The sequence below is a fragment of the Vulpes vulpes genome, chromosome 11 (genome assembly GCF_048418805.1).
Source record: "Vulpes vulpes isolate BD-2025 chromosome 11, VulVul3, whole genome shotgun sequence".
Taxonomy (NCBI): Eukaryota; Metazoa; Chordata; class Mammalia; order Carnivora; family Canidae; genus Vulpes; species Vulpes vulpes.
In genome coordinates this window covers 10,594,485-10,617,699 of record NC_132790.1, presented here as the reverse complement: position 1 = coordinate 10,617,699, position 23,215 = coordinate 10,594,485, and the positions used below count along the sequence as shown (strand labels likewise).

The window sequence follows — 23,215 nt, the reverse complement described above, 5'->3', positions numbered from 1 at the left end:
GGGTATTTGTCGTTTCTAATTGCTGAGTAATATTCCATTGTATACATAAACCACATCTTCTTTATCCATTCATCTTTTGATGGACACCGAGGCTCCTTCCACAGTTTGGCTATTGTGGCCATTGCTGATAGAAACATCGGGGTGCAGGTGTCCCGACGTTTCGTTGCATCTGAATCTTTGGGGTAAATCCCCAACAGTGCAATTGCTGGGTCGTAGGGCAGGTCTATTTTTAACTCTAGACAAAGATTTTCATAACATTTCTTTATTGTGTTTAATCTCTATAAATTCCGTAGTGAAAAAAAATAAATTCTGTAGTGATGATTCTTTTTTCATTCCTGATATGGGTGGGTTGGGTTCTTTTTTCTTGGACCTTATAAAACAAGTAACTTTTACCTACAAAGTATTCTCTTTTTTTTAGCAGTTTATTATAACATGCCTTGGTGTACTTTTCTTTGTATTTATCCTGTTTGGAGTTCATCAAACTTCTTAAATCTGTAAACTTGTATCTTTCACCAAATTTGGAAATTTGGGGCTATGATTTCTTCAAGTACTTTTTCCACCCTAATATTGCTTTCCTTTTTTTTTCTGGAACTTATTATATATGTTAGACCTTTTAATATTGTCCTACATGTCCCTAATGTATTCATTTCATTTCCAATTTTTTCTGTGTTCTTTAATTTGGATAATTTCTATTGATCAATTTTCAATTTCACTGACTTTTTCCTCTGTGATCTTTACTGACTGGCCCATCAAATATTTTCATATTTTAGATATTATATATTTCAGTTTAAAGTTCCCATTTAGTTCTTTTTGTAATTTCTCTCTCTCTGATAAAATGTCCTATTTTTCCCATATTTTTCTGATCTTCATATTGTTGAGTAATTTTGGATTATATCTTAGATATCATGATCATTAGGTCACGGAGATTCTTTTATAATACTCTAAAGGGTGTCATCTTTGTTTGTTTTAGCAAGATACTTATTTACTCAGACCCAAATGGCTTATTCTGTCTCACTGGAGTGTGTGGGAAGCAGCTCAAATAATCTGTTCAGTTCTTTGAGCCTTACCTGGGCTCCTTAAAGCTGGTCATGTGTATGCATGGTTTAGGGATCAGAGACTGGGGCAAAGTTTGTACATAGAATTTGGGGCCCCCATTCTGTGGCTCTTTTTTTTCCCCCAGGTTTACCTCCTCACTTCCCAGCAGCTATGGTTGCCCCAAAGTCTGTTCTGGTTCTCCAGGCCAGAAAGACTGCTAATTTTTCTATTGGCATTTTATTAGCCCAACACAGGCCTGCCCTCATGCGGGAAACCTTAAAAATGATTACCTTACCCCAATATCCTCCCCCCCTTCTTCCAAATTCCATCTCCTTTCAAGATGTAGCCTGCTTTTGGTTGTTCTCCAGTGTCTTCAGATAGTTTTTTGAGTTTTGTCCAGAGTTATAGCTGTTACTTTCACTTAATTTTAAATGGATTAATTAAATGGCCTTTTCTCACTACCAAATATCCTCTGATAATAAAACTTCTTGCATTGCCTTGGGGTGCCTGGATGGTTCAGTCAGTTAAGTATCTGCCTTTGGCTCAGGTCATTATCACGGGATCCTAGGATCCAGCCAGGTGTTAAGCTCCCTGCTCAATGAGGAGCCTGCTTCTGCTGCTCCCCATGCTTGTGCTCTCTCTCACACTCTCTGTCTCAAATAAATAAATAAAAATATTTTTTAAAAAACTAATTATATTGCCTTAATGAAGGATTAAATGACACCACACTTTTTCACTCCTCCATGGTGTTACATATTCAGAATACTTCTGCCTACAATGTCTTTAATTCTCATAACCCTACCAAATAGAATTTTTCTGTGCCCAGTTATTTATTTAAGAACATAGTAAAGTTTTGCCATCCTCCAAGTTCTAAATACCTAAAATTTCAACTGAGAATATTTTAATTGGAACTAACTCAGATGTCTATCAACATAATAATATAACATAGTATAAAATACTACATAGAAGAAAATAAGGTGTGACGCGCTGAGCGTCTGCCTTTGGCTCAGGGTGTGATCCCGGAGTTCCGGGATTGAGTCCCACATAGGGCATCCTGTATGGAACCTATTTCTCCCTCTGCCTGTGTCTCTGCCTCTCTCTCTCTCTGTCTCTCATGAATAAATAAATAAAATCTTTTAAAAAAAGAAAAAAAAATAACGTAAAGCTATATATATTGACAGAAATCTAAGTTGTAATTTTATTTTATTTTTTTAAGATTTTTTTTTATTCATTCATTCATGAAAGACACACACACAGAGAGAGAGAGAGAGAGAGAGAGGCAGAGACACAGAAAGAGGGAGAAGCAGGCTCTATGCTAGGAGCCTGATGTGGGACTTAATCCTCGGTCTCCAAGATAACGCCCTGGGCCAGAGGCAGGGGTTAAACCGCTGAGCCACCCAGGGATCCCCCTCAGTTGTAATTTTAATGAATAAAAAAGGATATGTAAAATATTTGTGAAAAGGAGAAGTGTTACCTCACACAAAATAAAATTGAATATATCTATATAATTGTGTATACTTGTATATAATTATATAGAAAGAGGTCTAGAAGCATACAAACCAGATTAAGAATAGCAATTATGTTTGAGAAGAGAAATAGAATTTAGGGTGGAGAGAGACATTAAAAATTAAAGTAAATTCTCTTTACTTTTTTCCCAATAATTATTCATTGAATATTTAATAAATGCCTGCTATATGCCAGGAACTATTCCATAACAAAAATGTATTTATGTATTATACTTGTATAATTTTTAATTATTTTTAGTTTAAATGAAATGTATTACCTCAATAAGGACAAATCGAAATAACAGAAAATCTCTGAGATGCTAAAAAATGTGATCCTTTATCTTGTCAACATACCAGAAGCTCAGGAGCCTTTTAAATATAAGTATAAAGGGGCACCTGGGTGGCTCAGTGATTGAGGGTCTGCCTTTGGTCCCACATTAGGGCTTCCCACAGGCAGACTGCTTCTCCCTCTGCCTATGTCTCTGCCTCTTTCTGTGTCCCTCATAAATTAACGAGTAAAATCTTTTTAAAAAAATAATAGATAAATAAATAAATAAATAAATGTATACAAATTTAGTGTTCTTTTTAAATCTGTTGTCCGTGAGACTAAATTCTTATTCTCCAGATCTAGAACCAATGAAGAAACGAACTGATTTCTTTTTTCCCCTTAAAATATACTTCCATTTTCTTATGCTAATTTTTCTGAGGGTTAAGGATGGCAGGTGAAGTCTAAAGTTTTTCTTTGGATTATTTTCAGATATCAAATGGCTGCCAACAGATAAAAATATACCAATTTTCTTATTCACATACTAGAGTAAGCATGATTGAGGAATCCGGAGAGGAAATCTGGCCTTTATGAAGTTCATTCTTTCTTGATTGATTCTTTCTTGAGGAATGTATCTTTGTTCCTTATGTTGATTCACCTCCCCTTCTTAGCCAGTTGACATAAAGACATCTTCTTATAAACTTTAATACTGAAATAACTTGGTATAACTCAACTTTTTAACCTTCTTCCCCAATTCCTTTAAGTAATAAGCCCTTCACTACCTCAGCAAAGAAACTCATTCCATTTTTAGACAACTGTAACTGTTACAAAGTGTTTGTCTTCCACCATTCCTGTGATTCTGGCTCCTTGTGACTTTTACTGCTAACTTACGTTTGACCCTCCAGAGTATACACTCTTTCCCTATACAGCACTTTAGCCATTTCAGACAGCTACTGGATTCTCTTAAAACTTCTTTCCTCAGGGTAAACATGTCTTGTTCTTTTAACCTAAGAGAAGCTTCTACCAACTGCCCTAGAAATGGTAAAAAAAAAAAAAAATTTAATTTCTCTGCAACCAGATTATTTACCCAGTTGAAAAATACAAGTTTTGGCTTTTACCCTAATGCAGCACACAGCCTTCCTGGCTAATCATTACAAATACTCCTGGCACTTGTCTCCAAAGAACTATCCCTCCACTTGCCTGCACACATGTATATATGCAACATACACACTCTCTTCCACTATTCCTTTTTTAAAAATCTTTTAAATAGGCACGAGAATGTGTCTATCCTGAATTCATGTGACGGGTTTCCATCCAAGGGGCTTGTACTCTCTGCTTAATCACATGGTTTTATTTGAACTATAGTTCATTTACTCCAAATTACAGTATTTCATTCTTACAAGATCACACCTATTTCTCCTTATTTTTGAGTCCCTAAGATATCAGGCATGAACTAGGACAGTTAAACTTCATTCATAAACCTTAATTTAGAATAGGCTTAGCAATGTGTCTGTTAATTATATGCACTTAACCATCTCATTTCCATTTTTCTGGAGATTGTTAACTACTGTGTATCTCTAGAAAATTACAAAAAAAAATTCAATATGTTTAAGTCTGAAAAACCTATACAGGACTTTCACCTAATTGGTCATGGTCCTTTGAAGAACCTAATTATACCCTCCAATCAAAATCTTTTTGAAGGAGTAGAGCTGGAGCAAATATTAGTCTGCCCTAGAAAACTATACCTAGGATTTTTTTTAAGCTTTTGTCCAAGCTCCTGTCTGATTTCTATCCCAGTTTTCCTAGCATTTGAAACAAAGATAATAAGACTCTAAGTTTTACCCGAAGATTATACAACATAATATATGAAAAAGTTCACGTTATAAGTATAAAGTATAATAAAAATTTAAGGTACAAATTTTTTAGAGGGGATGTAGGAGGAGAGGGAGAGACAGAATCTTAAGCAGGCTTCACACCAGCATGGAGCCCAGCATAAGGCTCAATCTCACAACCCTGAGATCATGACCTGAGCCAAAATCAAGAGTCAGACACTTAACCAACTGAACCACCCAGGTGCCCCTAAGGTACAAAATTATTTTTTTAAGGTACAAAATTATTAAATAATGGGACCTTCCATGACCACAAAGAAGCATTCTATAAATTCTCTCCTTTTAACACTGACATGTTAATTAAATTCTTTTTTTTTCTTCTTTTGTATCTCCTTTTCCCATACCACCCACCAAAAAAAACCCCAACATTTCAGCATAATTTTAAAGCCTCAGATTTTAACTACAAATGTCAGCAAAGATTCAGATAGAGTACAAGGTATGTATATTCTATATTTTGAAACCCTAGCCCTCCTCTCAGACTGACTTCATTTTTGTCCCTTTTTTACAACCTTTTCTATATTCTCCTGAAAAAAAAAAAACCCAGACTGCCTAACAATATTATAGCAATTATCACCCATATTAATATTTTAGCTATAATTACCCACTTCAAACTCTTACAATTGGCTTCATGGCTTTCCTATGTGAATATATCAGATATATTTTCTCAACTACATGTCCTAAATTTTTCCAGATTTTTAGAGCCCATTGTAGAGTTTCCACATTAAGATTATAGCCACTGGAGCTGTTCTATAAATTTCTAGTTTGAAAGCTCAGTTTTTGCATCCATGAATGGAGATTTCCCAAAATGAAAATACAGAGTGAAAGATCTCACTGAAAAATAAGCAGCAACAATGGAGAAAAGCTGTCAAATGTTCTATAGCTAGAGGATAAGAAACCAAAAAGGTCCCAGCCACCTCCCTCATCCCAATCTTTGCTAGCTTTAAATTGCATAATTTTACCTAAACAGTATATGCAAACTAAACCACAGGCCATTTTTATGTAATTTTCTTTCTCTCAATCCCTTTCTTTTTTTTTCTCATTCACTATATTCTCCTCCGTAATAACAAATATTTATTGAATGCCTGTCATATACCAGACCATGTGTGCTAAATGCAAGGGAAGACATCTGAAAACAAAATAGATCAGTCTAGAAGAAGGACAGACATTAAACAAAATTCACACACGTACATAATTTAAAATTGCAGTACTACTATGAAATAGAGTGGGAAGCAAGGTCTTTACAGACAGACAAGATTGGAGTTAGAAGGATCAGAGAAGCCTTATCTGAAGAAATGACATTTTTAAACAGGGACCTGAAGGATGAGCAAAAGACATTCTGATAAAGAGTGGGAAGAAATGTATTCCAGTTGAGAAGACAGCATTATGTGAAGACCTTAGAGCAGGAAAAATGTGAAAGATACAGACCAGTATAGCAGCTGAATTAGAAAGAACTATTGGGGGGATCCCTGGGTGCTCAGAGGTTTAGTGCCTGCCTTTGGCCCAGGGCGCGATCCTGGAGTCACAGGATCAAGTCCCATGTCAGGCTCCCGGCATGGGGCCTGCTTCTCCCTCCTCCTGTGTCTCTGCCTCTCTCTCTCTCTCTCTCTCTCTCTCTGTCTATCATAAATAAATAAATAAATAAAACTTAAAAAAGAAAGAAAGAAAGAAGAAAGAAAGAAAGAAAGAAAGAAAGAAAGAAAGAAAGAAAGAAAGAAAGAAAGAACTTGGGGGATAGGCAAGAGCTGAGGCTGGTAATGCAGTGGCCTGAATGTGCAGGGGTTTTGCAGATTAAAAGAATTTTTTGTTTTAACTAAAGTGCAATAAAAAGCCAAGAAAAGATCTTTTTCGGATTTCAAAGAATAGGAAGTGGAGTTTTTCCTCTTGTATAAAGAACATGGAATTTAACCATAAGAATAAAGAGAGGCATGGCAATGACAAACACCAAATTCAAGAGTGATTACCTCTGGCAAAAAGAGAGGAAGACGTGAAATTGAGAAAGAGTTCACAAGAGGCTTCTTCTGTATTGGTAAGTTTTTATTTCTCATAAATACATAGATATTTTAACCCACACTTTATACCTTTTTATATAATTTTCATAAAATTTTTTAAAGAAATTAATGAATGCTAAGAATTCACTGCTTCATTTCATTCTCCTCTTCTTTCTAAGGTTCATATTAAATAAATCTTCCAACTTTGAGAAAGACAAGCACACGGAATTAAGGGATCTCCCCTCTTATACATTTTGTTTCCCGGGCCTTTACTTTCTAGACTTTAGCGTCAGATCTTAGAGGCTCTTCAATTAGCTTATCTTTTATTTTAGCATACACTATAATCCTTGTAGCTTTCCAACATCCCCAGAGTTAATATGAGGATTAAATGAGATAAAGCATTTAACATAGCATTTAGCCCACAAGAGCTCAATAAATTTTAACTGTTATCTTTATTATCTCACTTATTATGGTCTATACTTACATTCTTACTCCTAAATATGGGCCAGAACATTGGAACTAAGAAAAAGCTGAGTGTATATGGCCAAACGGTGCTCTGGCATTTTGAATGCATATATTGTATATATTGACTATATACTGAATATACTGTATATATTCATAAACACAGACACACAAATACATGCACAGGTATATATTTCCAATATTGAGTTTATAGTTTCATAGACACACTTTTTCTGTTCTCATTGAAGCATTAAACAACAAAATATTAATTTGAGGCCTTTTTATTGCCACTAAAGAAATACCTTAAAGAAAAGGGTTAAAATTCTGCATTTGACCGTACACAGTTACAATTTAACGTCAGTTCAGTAAGTTTGCTAATTTCTCCTAAGTACAATGCTACACTGAAATGATTTATGGTTGCCCAAAGCTGCAATAATATTCAGTACAGTCCATACTATGTTTAAAAGGCTCATTTTTGTAATGTCAAGTAATTCATGCAAGCTTCAATCTTTTGAATTGAATATTGACATCAAAATTTCTTCTACAACAGGAGAAGCAGTCTTTGATGCAAGAACATTATTAAAATCTTATCTTTTCCCTTAATTTTCTTTGTACAAATAGCACAGATCCTCTCATTTCTTTCCTTCCAATTCACAAATACAATAAAAGCTGTCTTTAGAAAGGTCCTTAAACATCATGATGAAATGAGTGTTAGGACCCAGAAAATAAGAGAACCTATGACAGTTTTTGTTACCTGCAAGTCTGGAAAGTATCTCACTGAATTTTATTTGAATATTATATTTTAAATTATATTTTGATACCTAAGAATTTGCTCTCGTGAAAAAAAAGTTTGCCACTCAATATTCTTTAGTCTGAGGTTTGGACTCAGATTGTTTTAGTAATCATTCCTCCATGCCCACTTCCTTGTTCTTAATCACAAATCTAATCGTGTGTTTTTATAAATATTCAAAATTAAACATATTTATCTACTTAGGTAAATAATTTTCAGTTAACTTTTACCGATAGCCTAGGTAGAGATCTCACTAACAAACACATTCAGAACTTTTTAGATTTGTTCTGGCAACTTGTAAATTCATAATAGATCTAACTGTTTAAATATATTAACATTCTGGGCATTTAAAAAATGAATATAAAAGATTAATTCCAAGTTTTGTTTTACTTACCAAGCTCTGCCATTCCACCTCACTGCCTGAACAATATTATCAGCGCTTCGGATACTCATTCTTGCTAAGTAAAAGGATATTTCTTCTCTAGCTGGATTAATAATCAACTTTCTAGATAGTTCATTTGTAATTCTCTTCTGGTTAACCCTTAGTATTACAGCAGTCTGCCCAACTCATGCTAATCAATTTATGAAGCAGGAAGAAAAGGGTGAAATTCAATTATGCAGATAACAAATGGAAAATAAAAATGAGGGACAGTTCAGATTAGGCACAAAAGAACAATGAACCTTACTTTCTTACACTAAAAGGTATAAATCTTTATGTTAGATATTACAAAAGTGGTCAAATCACAAACACAAGAAACAAGATACATGAAGAGAGAAATATAATAGGCTTACAACACACCAGTCCAGTGCTTATTAGCCTGTGTTTTCTGCTTTATTTACATGCAGATAAATACAGATTAGCTCTGGGCTAGAAAACACTTTTCTCTTAGTATAAAGGTCTAACTTTAAACACCCAGCTGCTTCCTCTCTCAACAGTTGTAATACTTGATCTCTTATTCTACAGTAAGTACCATCTCAGGCTTTATGGCATTTTCTCAAAATGTGACCTATAAACACTTGCATCAGAAAAATCTGAGTGCTTGTTAAAATATAGATACATGGGCCCCACCTCGGAAATCCAAAGCACCTCAGGTGATTCTTATGTACACTTAAAGTTTGAAAGCCATTTCTGACCTCATCTAAGGAGACTCCAACACAATCCTTTGGGACTCAGAATGAAATCAATTAATCCTGATGCTAGGTTGACCTCAACCTTTTACTTTGATCCTAATAACTAGGATTCTACATTGCTTTCCTGTATCTAAATACATTAGCCACCTAAGACCATGACCCTTACATGGTTATGGTAATCTTTCACTTGTGGTCTACTCAGAAACCAGAATCTGTCCTTTAATTACCCCTGTTGTCTATGGCCTTATGGTGGCCTAGCTGCCTAAATCATGAACTACCTCTTGCCCAGACATTTCTTGCTTTGTTTGCCTAACTAAACACTTTAATCTCCTGTTTTATGTCTTCCTTCCACATATATGGACCTGTTGGTATTCATTGTCCAGTCTTTTAGTGAATGCATTTTGCCTGCTATGTTCACTTTATTCCAAGGCTGTTCCACTCCTCTAACAGTCTGCTCTATGCCTGTTGTGATGGAACAGAACTTGCTTAATCACGTGTAGAGCTGTGAAATGAACAATTAGCTACAAGACGAAAAGACATAGACATGGCAGCCGCTGGTTTCACAAATTGTTACAAAGGTTCATGTTTGTATTCGGAATAAAGGAAAAGATGATGTCTATGGGAGGACAAGGGGATGGGCAAAATGGGTAAAGGGGAATGGGAGATACAGGCCCCCATTTACACAATTAATAAGTCATAGGAATAAAAGACATGGCATAAGGAATATAGTCAATGACTATATATCATAATAGCATTGAATGGTGACAAACGGCAGCTACATTGGTGTGGAGAATAGCATAATGTATGGAATTGTTGAGTCACTATGTTGTATACCTGAAACTAATGCCACATTGTGTACCAACTATGAGCAAAAAAAGAAAATTAAAGATAATGATTATTTATTTTTATTTTATTTTATTTTTTAGATAATGATTATTTAAAAAGAACCAGGGAAAGCTAAAGAAAAATTCTTGAAAACTGGAATAGTATACTACGTAAAATAAAGTGAAAAAAATTTTAATTCTAATCATTTGCTTATATTTTCTTGGAACCTATTAAGAAAGGTCAACAGGACAATGATTATTTAATGTGGGGAGAATGTTTAAGTAAGTAAAAGAAAAACAATACTGGACTAGTAGAACTCTGAAGACTTGGATTTCTCACGGCCTCTATAACTTCCTAGATTTGTGATCTAGATTAAGTCTCTTAATAGTTTTGTGCCTCAGTCCCTAAATAGGTCTAGTAAATCATGCCCTGTCTGTCTAAGATTATTCTGATAATTAAAACAAGATCATATTTATTAAAAGATTTGAAACTATAAATGCCTTATAGATGTAAGGGATTATTATAGCTAATAAATTGCTATTTTATAAAGATTATAGTTAACACCTACCCAAAACCTACCCCCAAAAATATAGTGACCATTGTTTTGTTAACTTTTATATTTTTTAAGTATAAACCATATGCATTGAAAGAAATAAACAGTTTGTAAAATGTCTTTTTTTTATAAATTTATTTTTTATTGGTGTTCAATTTGCCAACATATAGAATAACACCCAGTGCTCATTCCATCAAGTAACCCCCTCAGTGCCCGTCACCCAGTCACCCCCACCCCCCGCCCACCTCCCCTTCCTCCACCCCTAGTTCATTTCCCAGAGTTAGGAGTCTCTCATGTTCTGTCTCCCTTTCTGGTATTTCCCACTCATTTTTTCTCATTTCCCCTTTATTCCCTTTCACTATTTTTTATATTCCCCAAATGAATGAGACCATATAATGTTTATCCTTCTCCGATTGACTTATTTCACTCAGCATAATACCCTCCAGTTCCATCCACGTCGAAGCAAATGGTAGGTATTTGTCGTTTCTAATAGCTGAGTAATATTCCATTGTATACATAAACCACATTTTCTTTATCCATTCATCTTTCGATGGACACCGAGGCTCCTTCCACAGTTTGGCTATTGTGGACATTGCTGCTAGAAACATCGGGGTGCAGGTGTCCCGGCGTTTCATTGCATCTGTATCTTTGGGGTAAATCCCCAGCAGTGCAATTGCTGGGTCGTAGGGCAGGTCTATTTTTAACTCTTTGAGGAACCTCCACAAAGTTCTCCACAATGAGATACCACCTCACACCAGTGAGAATGGGGAAAATTAACAAGGCAGGAAACCACAAATGTTGGAGAGGATGTGGAGAAAGGGGAACCCTCCTGCACTGTTGGTGGGAATGTGAACTGGTGCAGCCACTCTGGAAAACTGTGTGTAGGCTCCTCAAAGAGTTAAAATGTCTTTCTTAAGAAAATTTCAGGAATAGGACCAATATCAATCGGGGCAGTATAAGATAAAATCATCCCAAAATATAAGTAAATAAGTAGATAACCGAAGTTTGTCTAGGTCAGACACAAACCTTTCGAGTCTTACCAGAAGCATGTTTAGATGAGGAAAGGTTCATTTGGATTGACACTGGTGACATTTCTTATCCAGAACCATGTCCCTAAAGCAAGAGTTCAGTGTGACTCTGCACAACCAAAGCTTAGAGCATTTGTTGCAAGAAATTAAGACTGTATCCAATATAGTTTAAGATTCAGTCAAGTGCTATGATTTAATTTAACTGGTTAATGTGTACATATTAACATTCAGAAGACAGAAGTGCTTAGCAGGTATTGGTTGATGAACATTACCCATGTGAAGAAAAAAGTATTGATTCTTGCCTTAAAAAATAGACACTTCCAGTGTTTTAAATTTTAATAAATGTATTCATTCAAATATTGTTGAGCACCTCTTAGGTTCTAGGCATTATTCAAGATGTTGGGGAATATGAGTGACTAAAACAGTCAAAAATTCTCTGCTATGTAGAGCTTATATTCCAGGAAATATACGAGAAAGAGGGCCAATAAATTTAATAGATATACAAATTATATTAAAAGTTTATAAAGTCTATGGAAAAAAATAGAACAGCATTAGGGAAATCAGGAATGTTTGGAGGGTTACAACTTAGTGGGGGGGGGGGGCGGACACAGGGAAAAGGAGAAAGAATTTTAAGCAGGCTCCACTCCCAGCATGGAGCCCAGTGGAGGGCTTGATCTCACAACCTTGAGATCATGACTTGAGCCGAAATCAAGAGCTGGACACTTGACTGACTAAGCCACCCAGCCACCCCTGGAGGGTTGCAATTTTAAAATAGAGTGATCAGTCCTCAGGATATTTACTCAAAGAAAGCAAAAACACTAATTCAAAAAGATATACTCCTATGTTTACTGGAGCATTATTTACTTACAACAGCCAAGATATGGAAGCCACCCAAGTGTCCATCCATAGATAAATGGATAAAGGTATGGTATATAAATAAAATGAGATATTACTCGGTCATTATAAAGAATGAAATCTTGTCATTCTCAACAACATGGATGAATCAGAAGGTATTGTGGTAAGTGAAATAAGTCAGAGACAAATACTATATGATTTCACCTATATGTGGAATCTAAAAAACAAAACCAAAGAACAAATATACAAACAAACAAAATCACAACTACAAAAAATAAATACTCATAAATATAGAGAAAAAAAACAGTGGTTGCCAAAGGGGAAGTGGGGGGGCGGAGTGAAATAGGTAAAAGGGAATTATAACTTCAGTTATTAAATACGTAAGTCACAGGGATGAAACATATATCATAGAGAATATACTCAATAATATTATAATAACATAATATGTTGTCAGATGGTAACTACACTTATGGGGGATAAGCATTTCATACTGTATATAAAAGTCAAATCGCTATGCTGTACACCTGAAAATAATATTTTATTAGATATCAACCATACTTCAATTAAAAATTAATTAGTTAAATTAATTTAAATAGAGTGGTCAAGATAGACCTCATTGAGAAGATGATATCTAAGCAAAAAGTTGAAGGAGGTGATGACATCTGCTGTGATTCTTTGCTCATAGAAAGGTTTTTTCACCAACTTTTAAATTTTACCACTTTAGTGATAAATTGAAGATAGTCTTATAAATTAATTTTAATATTTATATTCCATATAATATACTTTCATATTTATATTTTTATATTGGTGAACATTTCATATTATAACTTTGATATTATAAGAGTGAAAGTTAAAATTGATACTCTAATACTAAAACAAATTACAGTACATCAATATGGTATATAATATGGTAATTTAAAATCATGTTTTCAAAAACTACTAATGGGAAAATGTAATAAAATGATTTTTTAAATACAAAAACATATCTATAGTAGGATCCAATTTTGAAATTTCTTTTCATTTACTCAACTATTTTTCAGTACCTACTATGAGCCATGCACTGTTCTGGGCATCGGAGAGAGAGGAGTAAACAAGCTAGACATGTTCTTTCTTCTCATACACACATAGATAAAATACTGAAATGAAATATAGCAAAATGTTACTGGGGAGTAAAGGTTTTTATTACAAAACAATAAGGTGAAATCATGGATTATTTTATTTTCTCCTCCATGTTTAAATACAATCCAAAATTTCTAAATATACTCTGCATAATTCTAAAAACTAAACTATAGCATTTATATTGATCTAAATAATATGATTCATATTTGTCTTGGGGTGTCTGTTTAGATAAAGCACAAATATACACATAATATTCTGAATATACATTATATTTTTTCAATCATATACTGATTCTTATGTCTTTTAACACCTAATAAAGTTGGATAGTATCAGGTCCCTTTCTACAGATGCAAAAACTAAAAAACAGAACAGTAAACTAATTTGTCAAACTAGAAAGAAAAAGTGTTTAAAATTATAATACTGTGTGTGAAGGTGTCTCACACAGTGCCTAGATCAAGAGATGCTGCAGATTCTGAATGCAATGCCAGAACCTTGAGGTACATCTCTCCCCAGTTATGCTGTGGTTTTGTGCGGAGTTTTTAAACGAACCTTTAATAGTTATAAAAATCTGATCCAAATCCCAGCACCACCACCACCAGATATTAGCTTTATTCCATCTCCCCACAGCCTCTAAAATCACCAGTAAACAAGACATGTTCCTATAATGTTTCTTCATTCTTCCTTTGATTTTAAGTTTTTATATTCAAATAGCATAGCAAATGGCATCTATTTGTCTACCTCTAACTAGTTGAGTTATCTTGGGCAAGTCATTTCAACTTTCCAGCCTCTTCTTATTTTTCAAATATAAGAGTTGGACTAGATAATCTCAAAAGTCCTTAAACTCTAGTGTTTCATGCCCACAATAGAAGGAAGGAGGAAGTAGAATAGACGGAAGAAAAAAGAAGGAAAGAAGTGTTTCATGCCCACAATAAATTAAAAGAACACAACTTCTAAAAGAAAGAAAGAAAGAAAGAAAGAAAGAAAGAAAGAAAGAAAGAAAGAGAAAGAAAGGCTATAGCAATAAAGACAGTTGGCTAGAAAAAGTAAGAAAACAAAGACCTGGTATTAAAAGAAAATTTGAAAATCTCCCCAATCTCCTGGACCAAGTCCAGTTTCAATTATACAAGGGTTGTTTGGGGACAATAGAGAGCAAGAAATATGAAGGATCCTTTGATCATCAAAAGATGATCCTTTTGCCTAAAAGGATAGTGTTCCTATACTCTCTCTGGTTCCAAACACACACACACACACACACACACACACACACACACACGCACACACACACACAACCAACCACAACCACAACCAAGTATTTTAATATTGATATGGAAGGAAAATAGAAGCCAGTCATTTTGCTGAAATGAAAGTATTTCAAACCCAGAGAGAGTGATTTGGTTTTGAGGATTTTTATGAACTAACACTGTGTCCAATCCTTTCCTATCACCTCCTCTGTAATACAAAACCCCAATAGCTCTTAAAATGGTTGCACTTTCTTGTGTACAGAGAGAAAAATTTGTGTTGCTATTGCAGCAACATCTAAACAGTTTCCTGTAAACTTTCTGTGATGGAAGTCGTAGAATTTATGATAAAACCCTGTAGAGTGGTGAAACAAATTTCTTTCATATTTATCATTCATTTTATTCAGTGTGCATTTGAAGGAAAACCTTTTAAGAACACCAATAATGTGAGAAAGCTACAACAACTAAATTTATTGTTAAGTATCACATCACTGGTCCTCCTGGGAGTTCAGGAAGAAAGCTTAAATCACATTTCCTAACACATTGGAGAGCTTCCCAGAGATGTGATGGCCCACAGAGGCAAACCATCCAAAGCACACTGGAATCTCAGAGATGGTGACAAAGAAATATCACTTTGTTTAATAAAAGCAAATTGAAGCTACCCTTTTATTTTTTAAAACAAAGTACAAACTCTCTCTTACCCCATTTTTCTCCTTTCCTTGCCCTGCCCCCTCCTGTTTCACCTGACTAAACTGTAGGTATTTGTTCCATCACCTGACTTAGGGGCTGGCTAGAAATATTAGAAAAAAAACAATCTACCATTGTTACATGAGACAACAACCTTTCATGTCCTTGAAGCTCACCATGACCTTTCATCTTTCCTATCCCCAGTGGTCTCTCCTAACAACTAAAACTACACTCAGTTGGGCTGAATTCCAGATTGTCATAAAAAGAACCCTGTCCTTTCAAAACAAAACCAATTTTTACACCAAGGTGGGGGAGAAACACAAGTCCATTGTTCCCTCACAGATGGAAGTTGGAGTTACTAAGGCAACTGCTCTAATCCTCCTTTTTACCACCTTTTTCACATCACTGGCCTATCAAGTATGCTACCTTTTAACTCATAAGCTCAAAAGCTGGTAGTCTAACTGGCTGCCCTAATTAGCTACGATTTTCACACTACAGACAACATGATGAGCTAATCGAAATTTGCAAAATAATGACGTACCTCCAGCAAATATTCCTCCTCCTGAGGCCCAGTCTTAGAATAACAATAATGAGACCATTATTAGAGAAGGGCATTAAAATGCTGCACTGCTGCTAAACAGAGAACTTAATTGTTCTGGTCTTGTCCATTGAATCAACAACCTATTGTTGTGGACTTGAAAAATAAAGGACTGGAGAATGGGTGCCATGATGATTGGTCTGTGCGGCCATACCGGCACTCTGTAGAATTGTTTTCTTTTGAAACTCTTGATGGACTAGTAGTTTTGTTTAAAAGTAACATAAAAGGCGATTGTCTGGATAAAAAGTCCTATTTATTGAAATCCTTAGAAGCAGTTGCATGGATTTGTTCGTGACCCCTGAGATAAAAACATAGTGACCATAATAACACCATTTGTAGAGAGCCCTGTTACCACTGCCTACAGTAACATAAGATAAGAGACAGTCTTTTCTAGCTACTGTAGGAAGGAAGGAAGTACTTCTGAGCAGAAAGCAAGAATGATAAAAGGTCAAATACTGGATAAAGCTCATTAATCTCTGAAAGGGAGACTTTTAAAAATAATGCTAATTTAAGAATTCTGCACAATTGCTACAGATTCAAGCACATGTAAAAAGGCTCACAGCTCTTTTTCTTTTTTCTTTTCTCACTTTTAAGCTTCATTCCTTTGCTTAAAAAGAAGGATTAAAATAAAATGATTATTAAATAACTGAAGCAAGATGTCTCAGGATAACCTGGAGAACAAAAAAACCCGAAGGTTTCCAGATAATTATTTTTATGTTCATCCCCACTCTATAGCAAGAATAATGAAATACTAAAGTTAAAGGTTAACTAGTATAGGATTCTTAGCAGTAGAAAAGCACTGTTTACACATTGTTAAAGTGTCTTCTCTATGGAGCCACAGTACATGTTTTCTGTAAAGTCAGGTGGATTTTAGTGTTGAACTGTGGTGGGAGGGAGTGTACTTTCTTGTTAGGTATTTTTGGGGTGGGGTTGTTTGTGGGTTTTTTTTTATCAAGTGAAATCTGCATTATATAAAAGTGTATTAAATTGTAAATAAGACCTCTTGCTTCATTCAATCTGTGCTTTGCTTCATTTATCTTCATCTTGTTAGGCTAAATTAATTAACAATCTCACTGTTGCACACTTTCTCTTTTCATTACATCAAATAATGGCCCGTATATGGAGAAAGCACTCACCACGGGAATTCTGTAACTCTACTGCTAAGAAGAGTTTCTACGTAGCAGTGCAGTGATATTAACTGGATATATTCATTTTATAAGCATTTATCAAATGTACTTTCCATTGTTAACAACCAATTAAGCACCTAAATTCTTAACATATCAATAAGAAGCCATAAGGGGGGAAAAAAACCTAACCAAAATAAAAGTTGCAAGATACTTCAAAAAGGAAAAAAAATCCTGTTGTATATGCACAACTAGATTTCACCATCCATGTCACCCGAAATAAGAAAAACCCCATGCAAATTTGACAGGTATGTTTTCATAGATATGACACAACATTGTATAAAAGGTTTAAAAGACACACCCCAAGCTGTTGTATTCCTTGCTTTGGAATGTCTAACATGTGATAAATTGGATGATTAGAATTTCATTGGTAAATCCCATTATTTTAAATCTAGAAGAGTGAAGTGTGTTAAACTCTTTTGTAAGTTTTCTTTCAACCTGAAACACTGTGGCATCTGGAGCTATGCAAATGGACAAAATGGTAAAGCCCTTCTTAATCTTTCCCTGTTCCACCAGTGTTTCTTTCTCCAATCACAGCTTTGTGGGTGATATCTTTCTGCGAGCATTTCTTATTTAATTAAAACAGACACTGACAGAAGGACATGGATTAGTACTGTAATGATGCATTTACTTAGATTAATCGGAGGCTCCTTTTAGAGTAATGGCTTAAACAAAGAACAAAAGGAAATTGTTATGAAACAGCCTTTTATCCCAGGCAAAGGTCGCATTATGAGGTTTTTAATTTTGTCAGCTTCTGTTATACTCTGCCTTGCTAGTGGAACATGAGAAGTGCTTTTACCCCCAATAAAGCCAGTTATTATAAAAACAGCCATTAAAGCTGCAAATTAAAATGTCTGGTTTTAAAACAGGTTACTTAGCTTTCAGAATCCTCTAATTAGCATGTTGCGCATTGTTGTGAGGAAAAGAAGACTAAAATGCTAATGACCTACCGCCAGGTGACCATACTGCTGTGCAAAATAATAACGACCTTTCCAACTAACATGACGAATTAACCAAGTACAGGTTCCCCCATCCAGCACCTCTTCTCTGAGTAGAGATCAGTAAAGCCTAGCCTCTGTCCTGGGGACCAGGATTCTCAGCCCTCTACTTAAACGATATACTCACTAAAAAGCAGACTTCTTTCTACAACAAAAGAAAGTGAATGAAATAGCAATAGAGCATCTGAAAGTAAAAAAAGACAACAGTCATTTGTTGTCAAAGCACAAAGAAAGAATTAAAGCACCAGGTCCCTAACAAAACTACCTCATTGCCTCTTTCATCCAACACCTCCCCTTTAATAAGTTGGACTTTCAGAGTGTAAATGGAATTAAGATTTGAAAGCTCAGTCTTCATTCACAACATTCACTTTTACACTTTGTTGTTTTCAAATAGCCTAAAGTAAAGCCAGTTTCCCTTTTTTGAGCCTCATTTTTTTCTATTTTACTGACTCCACTCACCACCACCTCTTCTTCCCAGTCAAAATTTGCTCTTTACAAAGGATATATTGGCTTTTGTGTTTCTTGCTACATGAATTTGACTTAATTATTTGCACTATTTGCACTTTTTTTTTTTTACCTTAACTTTTTTGTAGACTGAATGACTCTGTGCCCTGTTAAGGGTAACATACATTAGCTGAAAATATAGACTGGGTGGGGGTATCTCCGGAGTTCCTAAAATTGACCCACAAAGAAAACATATTTCACTTTAAATCAAGTCTCACACAAGTATCACTGAGAGGCTAGCTCTAGGAATTTCTTGAAATCATTATGAAACATATGTTGTCATTGAAACAGCAAGAAATCACTAGGAGTCATCGGTGATATTTGCCCAGTTGAGTCTTTTTTAAAAGAGGTTAACTGAGGTTGTATCAATTATCTATGGCCACAAAAATGCTGCAGGTTCGACCACCCCAAAACTCAGTGACTTAAAACAATAGGCATTTATTTAGCTCATGTGTTTGCAGTCAGCTGGGCACTTCTTCTGCTTTTAGCTGAGCTCACCAACATGTCTTGTGGTTGGCCGGCTTTTGGCTGATCGAGGATGGCCTTGGCTGGGACAACTAGAGTAATTCAACTTTGCTCCATATGTCTCATCCACCAGCAAACTAGCTTGTTCTTCTCGTGGGGACAGAAAAGGGCAAGAATGTGAACAGAAACATACAAGTACTTTCACAAGCCTCAACTTGTATCACCTTTGCTAACATCCCATTGGCCAAAGCAAGTTAAATGATAGATCCTAGAGTCAAGGGATGAGTCAGAAAACCCTTCTAAAATGGAAGGGCACTGTAAAGTCTCATGACAAAGGTCATGGATACAACGAAGGAAGAAGGAAAATTGGGGCTTTTGAGCAATCAATCTTAGCAAAGAGGTCAAGGTCATTTTGAGGATTCCCAAAGTTCTTCTGAAGAAGTTTCTGTTTTGTTCCATTTGCACTAATGTAGTCTAGATAGCCACTCAAAACTGATACATTTTTATTTTAATAAGTGACAGAAACTCTTCAAAAAAATAATCATCTCCACTGATTTTCAATTTAAAACCTGCAACCATACAGTTAATTCTGAAATATGACCTCTACAAATTCACCATTTATTCTGGCTTACTGAGTGCTCACTTCGGCAACACACACACTAAAATATTTTGGCTTACTGGCCTGTTGGGAATCAGTTATTCCTTGATAAAGGGTTTCAAACTACAAACTTTGAGTCTTAGAAGGCTCCTTTCCACTTACAGAAGTAGCTAAGTTTGAGAAAACATCTAATGGATGCTGGATCCAGAAACTTGTCACTATATCTCAGAAAGTATTAACAGTCCAACACCAAAGAATACCAGCAAACAGTATATTGTAGTCTTTCACCACAGCAAATGCAGCTGAAATAGCACTGTTTTTAAATTTTTTTTTTCAGTTCAGCGCTCATCACTCAAATCTCTATTGTTCTTCTAATATCTCGGACAGTTAAAAAAAAAAAAAGGAAAGCAAAGAAAATCTTTGGTCTCACAGGGCTACATGATAGAGGGTGTCCTAATTTTAAACTCTAAAAATTTCTCTGTTTTGGACCACAAGAAACAGAAGATCAGCGAGGAAAGTATTCACGGTTTCTGCATGAATTTCAAAGAGTTAATGTGACAGAGGCCTTACACATGGTTTTAGGGAGATACCTAGAGTCAGTTACCAGTCTTTCCACTCAGATACACTCATCTAGCAGGAGTAGGAGTGATTACTGGGCAGAATTCCTAAACCCTGTGGCAAAGGAAATACTATCCTATATAGCACCACTCAACAATTATCCCTGTGAGCAATTAAAATAACCAGTGAAGTGGGTCTCCAAAAGGAGCCTTCAGCCATTCCTTCATTGGAGCCAGCACGGACAATGTGGGCTGCCAAAGCTGGCACTAACACTCGAAGAACAAGAAAGAAAGGCCAGCAAAGCTCAATCTTGCATCTAAAGATATTAAAAAGGAAACTAAATGACATAGGGAAAACTATCTTAAGAATTACCCAATTAATGGAGAACAGGGAAAAAAATCACATAATAATATGGCTTTTAAGTTCTTTTTTACTTTCCACCTATCCCTTTACAACTTTATCAGTAATGATTTGTTTTAAAGTGAAGCCCTAAATTATTGTTTGCCTTTTATAAACAAGGATGATACCTGGCAAGAATGCCATTTGCACTGGTTTTCTAATGTTTTGATCAACCAAATCTTCTCACCTGGTCTTTAGCAAGTATCAACCATTAGATCAGTGATTGAAGGCCATGAAACAGAGCAAAGGTAATAGGTCCATATAAGAATCAAGACAAGCATTGTGCCCTCATTAACACTGGGTTCTAAACAAACAATAGGCCCATGTTCAGAGAGCTGTACTAATTCTTCTCAATAGAAGCAGCTTGGGTTTAACTCAAATTTTCCTTTAAAAATCTCTTTGTTTTGACTGGCAAAAAAGAAAGAAAAACAAAAGCACCTGGATATCAGAAAAAGTCTTCAGAGAACAAGGATGAAAAAAGAAAGCTTGAACTCCTTAAGAACAATCATATTTGAATATTCAGTACCTGGTGCAGAGTAGGTGCTCAAAAATTGTGTTGAATTAAATTGTCATACATTTAGAACAGTAAGAACAGAAGAAAGTCAGCACCTCTTTTGTAAGAAATTGCATCAGTAATCATATATCAGATACTCAGAAAGGCCAAACTTGAAGAGTTCCTAACATTTGTGAACTATTTTTTATAAGATGAAATGAAACATCGGTCAAATTACATATGGACTCTAAGCTACTCCCCAGATTTTTTATAGAGATAAAAATCTAACTAAAATTAACTCCCAGGAGAGTCTTGGAGAGAGAACAATGTCATAAATGGCTTAATGCAACCAATGGGAAAATTGTGGGACCTGAAGGAGAAGTTCTATCCTTGTACCTTTTTTTCCAAATCCTTTACCTTTTAAGGGTATTAGGGACATAAACAGACTAATTAAAATGTATTTAAATTTCAGATCATGTGTAGCTCCAACTTTGGTTCAGGAACCTTTTTCAATGTTCAGTTAATGGTTTCTCTAATAACCAGTATCTTCCCTAACCAACATCATAAAACTACCCTCCTCTTAATCCCAATTGATCATACTATAGGTCTGCCAAAAAATATTCAAAAATAAACACCAAAATAATATATAGAGGCAATCTCCACACTTACAGAGACTTCTGGAGGCAACCTCCATGCTTTACCAACATTTTCTCTATTCCCAATTTCCTCCCCCAGTCTCTCCCTGTGCCAAAATTTAAAAAACAAAACAAAAATGCCAGTTTAGGTTGATGTTTCAAAATACTTTACAGATAAAAATATTTTTCCTCCTAGCTAGAGTTTAAACTTTGTGTCTCTAGAACTCCTATGAATTCCTCTTAGGCTAAAATATATATGACTCCCAACTCACTTTAAAGGCTAAAATACCCTTGATTCCAAAACAAAGTAAACATACTACATAGAAAGTAAAATTATAGACTAATCTCACTTAAGAACAGAACAAAAAATCCTTTAAATATTAATTAATTCTACAGTGTAAATGAAAATCCATCAAGAACAAGTAGGTTTTTATCTCAGTAATGCTACATGGTTTAGAAACTCTGCCAATGATGCCATATTCATAGATTAAAGAAGAAAAAGTCTATAAACTTCTCAACAGATGCAAGAGATAAGGGGAATAAAACTACAAAAAACTTCATAGTTAATGGTAAATGTTAAGATGCATTCCCATAAAAAAAAACAGAAACTGTGTCTTCCCTCAGTAAGAACTTCAGGCTAATTGTAAATGGAATATCTCAAGACCAGGAGGAAAACTATCCAAAATAAGACCCAAATGCAGATCTCTTCTAAAGAAAGACATACTAGGGCATCTCCCCGTGTCTGTATAGGCCATGGCAAGCTTTTTGTGGCAGGAAATATTTATTATATAACATCAAATGAAAAACAAATAATACCCAATGATATCCATGCTCTGATTATAGTTATGTGAAATTAAAAAAAAAGAACAAACATGGACAAGGACTGGAAACAAGCAGGTAAAAGCGAAAACAGATTGCACATTGTGAAATTCTGTGTGAGATTTTTTGTTATCGTTTTAATTTAAATGTCATAAAAAATTTTAACAACAATAATAATAAAAGTCTATGTGACTCCTGTAGGATACTATCCCATGAATAGGTTTGGGTAGGAGAAATAGTGAATGACTAAAAAGAAAGATTACCACATTGAAGGGTTGTAAGAAGAAGAAAGGAAGGGCTCTTAGAAGCAGGTTCTAGGGTACCAGGAAAATTTTTTAAAAAAGAAAGTAGAGGGGCATCTGGGTAGCTCAGTGGTTGAGCATCTGCCTTTGGCTCAAGTCATGATCCCAGAGTCCTGGGATCAGGTCCTGCATCGGTCTCCCTGCAGGGAGCCTGCTTCTCCCTCTGCCTATGTCTCTGCCTCTTTCTGTGTGTCTCTCATGAATAAATAAATAAAATCCTTAAAAAAAAAAGAAAGAAAAAAACAACAAATTTATAGATTTTTTTTTACTGGATTAAAAAATACAGTTCTCT

At 35.2% G+C, this 23,215-nt stretch overlaps 1 protein-coding gene across 44 annotated transcripts in view; it reads right to left on the bottom strand.

Moving 5' to 3' along the window:
- SOX6 (SRY-box transcription factor 6) overlaps window positions 1-23,215 on the bottom strand; it is a 581,952-nt gene that overhangs the window by 398,924 nt on the left and 159,813 nt on the right. For 2 of the 44 annotated variants that reach the window (XM_072725562.1, XM_072725578.1), the window contains exon 1: window positions 8,329-8,417. The exons of the other annotated variants lie outside the window; for them this stretch is intronic. The gene's annotated coding sequence lies outside the window, so the exon portion shown is untranslated. Of the gene's footprint in view, window positions 1-8,328; window positions 8,418-23,215 lie in introns of those variants that run through there. 44 annotated transcript variants of the gene reach the window in all.